Consider the following 3,412-nt stretch of genomic DNA (forward strand, 5'->3'; position numbering starts at 1 on the left):
TAGAGACAGGGCTCAACAGAAATACAAAAGGGGGCAGTTCCCTTGCCACAGTCTAGGCAATGAGAAATCTTCAGTGGCTTGCAGAACGTGGAAAATGGGATATGTCTACTTATAATTCAAATACCATCTTTTACAAGGCCCTGAGGGGAGTTTATTTAATAGCAATCCTGAATAAAACCTCTGGCTGTGTACCTTGATGTTAAAAATAAGTCCCAGCGCATGTTTGTTTAAATCAGTGCTACTGGAAAAGCTTGACTTTAGTTTTGATGTTCTTTTGGGCAAAAATTCAATTCCAGATCACTGAAAAGAAATCCCATATATTCTGTTGATCTGCTGCTTTTAATTATTTCATTTCTTTTTTCTCCAATGTGTGCCTTGTTTAGAGGATTGGGATGCATGGAAATAATCAAATAAATGTCTAGATCCTCTGAATAAATGTTCTTAACTAGGTGTAGAAAGTAAGAGTTTTGATCAAATGTTCCATTTAAGGTCATAGCCTGTTAATGTGAACTTTAAGAAATGTCCATACTTTGTAATATATTGTAGCATTGTAGTTTTTTTTTTTTTTTTGTATCAAACTGCTCAAAAGCAATAGCTATTACTAATTCTTGAATATCACAAACTGTTAGGTAAATATGTGTGATAATGGTATTTGTTGTAACAAGATTCTGATAACCCAAAGTGTAAGTTATTGATATAGGACTGTAAGGAGGTCTATAATTTTTGCTGAATTAATAAATTTTGAAGCTCTTTGCAGCTGCCTGCTTGACAACTCTCTTTGTTGAAATTATGGATTTCTCAAACTCAACAAGTTCAAGGAAGCGCAAATGGAGCTCAGAGGTGTGATGAAACTGGCCAAAGAGAATAGAAGTAGGAAGTAGAGAGGAGACCAGATCCAAGTGAACTCGTCACACATAATGCAGGTACACACCCAGCATTTATAAAAGGAGGGGAGGTCATTATCTGCTTTGTGGAAGTATTTAAATGAATTCCTTCACTACTGAACAACTCTAGTTTCTTTAAAAGTTAGAAGAAAAATATTCAAATTGTATATGGTTTACAAATAGATATGACCTGAAATAATACATACTTGTAAATTAAACTGTGTATAAACATATCCTTTCTTTAAATAAATCTATTTGGTCAGTCTATATATATATATTATTTTGAATCCTAAGCTACAGTAGAAAGCAGCCTAGTGAGATTTTTATACATATTTCTGATTATACTATAAACCTGATTATATTAAGGAAACTATTGAGAAAATGCCCACTTTATTAGATTCTCTCAAGAATTTTTTTCCTAATATTTTAGCTCAAGCCCAATCATAACTTTTTTTTTTTTTAGTTAAGAGATTTTATTCTAATAGCTGTAATTACAGTGCTTGTTTGTCGAAATGAAAACTGAAAACAAGTATACAAAACAGTTGATTACTAATTGTGTATTGAAAGCAGTAAGAGGTTCCACGACACCAAATAAACCAGTTCTGAGGTTTTCCCCAAGATAAAGTTTAACAGCTCCAGCTTCTTCAGTGTTTATCAAAATACAAAAGAAAAAAGTAGAGGTTATCATTTCTGATGGCAAATCTGACCCTTGCAGGCTGAGGGAGTGAAAGCACATGTAGACAGGGGCTCCGAGGGGCTGGGGCTCAAGGATGACCACCCGCACTCCTGCTGGTGAGACCCCAGAGAGCCCAGAGCAGGCAAGCAAGGGGACTGCAGGGCTCCCGCTCCAACCAGAGCGTTCCAACCAAAGTGCCCATGCTGACCCAAGAAAAGGCCAGGGTTCCTCCAAGGGGTCTGAGAGCGGTGGCTGCAGCCTCCAGCCCATCTCCTGGGCGGCCATTAGAACAAACACAAGCACAAACGCTATGGGGTGTGGGATGACCCGAGACAGAGCAAATCACAGGGACCCTATTGTGACCATGCAGAGTGGATCACGGCTGGTTCTGCCCCGTTTCACGTTCCCAACGGGAAACAGACCACCGGTGCACTGGACTCAGGCCATTACTGCAGAACCTACACTAGGCACATTTCTCCCTTCTGTGTGTTCAAGTGTTCTCCTTATCTTGTATTTGTAACTATTTTAAAAAAATGCACTGAGTTTGGGTTAAAAACCAACCATCAAAATGGATCTCAACAGATCTAAAGCCCAGAGGAGAAGCACTGGGCTCGTCTGACACAGCGACTCCTGGATGACCCGTGTGCCTAAAATCCCTTCTCAGTACTAAACAGTGGGTTGATTTTCTTTTTACAATAAAAAAAGCTGAGTAATATTGCATAGGAGTACCAGAAACTGCCTCATTGGAAACAAAAACTATTTACATTAAATAAAAACCCAGTTGCAGGCTGCGTCTGCACATTTACAGCATGGTGAAGCACCCTGTGACCGCCCATGGAGACAGCTTCTGGCACTCACACCACAGGGGCACGTTTGCCACATGAGAGTAAAGCGAGGGTAGAAGGAGGGAGTGAGGGGGGAGGAGAGAGGAATACAGCTCACTTCTGGTTCCGGAGCTGATTGGACAGCCAGTCCAGTCCCTCATAGAGCCCATCCCCGCTGGTGGCACAGGTGGCCTGAATGTACCCGCTCCTGTGGCACAGAGAGTGTAGGCCCAGCTTGTCCGTGATCTCAGCTGCATTCATGGCATTGGGGAGGTCCTGTTTGTTAGCAAACACGAGCAGAACGGCGTCCCTGAGCTCGTCTTCTGCCAGCATCCTCATGAGCTCCTCGCGGGCCTCATTCACACGCTCTCTGTCATTGCTGTCAACCACAAAGATGAGACCTTGTGTGTTCTGGAAGTAGTGGCGCCACAGAGGCCGGATCTTGTCCTGGCCACCCACGTCCCACACAGTGAAGCTGATGTTCTTCTATTCCACGGTCTCCACGTTGAAGCCTATAGTGGGAATGGTGGTCACGATTTCACCCAGCTTCAGTTTGTACAGGATGGTGGTCTTTCCCGCAGCATCTAGACCCACCATGAGAATGCGCATTTCTTTTTTGCCAAAAAGGCCCTTGAAGAGGTTTGCAAAGATATTCCCCATGCTGTTGACCGGTGGGAGCAACACTGGCCAGAGAAACCCTCGGCGGCCGCGGCGCAGCTGCTGCTTAGAGCCCAATCATAACTTTTTAAATCTGATTTTTAGACTATAATCCATATAATACAAGTGGATACAATGGAAAACACAACGGAGGAGAAGCACATTTTTTGCAATTTCACATAGCAAATAGATTTTTTTTAATGTTATAAGAAAATTCTCTGAAATAAAAGATTTATAATCAAGACATCAACCTGGTTTCAAGGTCAAATCCCATCTCTGCCCTTTCTCTTGTATCCATTACTTACTTTAGCTCTGTAAAATAGTTGAGGTCAGTCATTCTTGACTAAGAAATTCCGTTCTGTATTTTGAAG

At 41.7% G+C, this 3,412-nt stretch overlaps 1 pseudogene; it reads right to left on the reverse strand.

The window, feature by feature from the left end:
* Positions 1 to 1,342: 1,342 nt before the first annotated feature.
* LOC130832096 (ADP-ribosylation factor 1-like) lies at positions 1,343 to 3,077 on the reverse strand (annotated as a pseudogene).
* Between the last annotated feature and the right edge of the window lie 335 nt (positions 3,078 to 3,412).

The sequence above is a fragment of the Hippopotamus amphibius genome, chromosome 11 (genome assembly GCF_030028045.1).
Source record: "Hippopotamus amphibius kiboko isolate mHipAmp2 chromosome 11, mHipAmp2.hap2, whole genome shotgun sequence".
Taxonomy (NCBI): Eukaryota; Metazoa; Chordata; class Mammalia; order Artiodactyla; family Hippopotamidae; genus Hippopotamus; species Hippopotamus amphibius.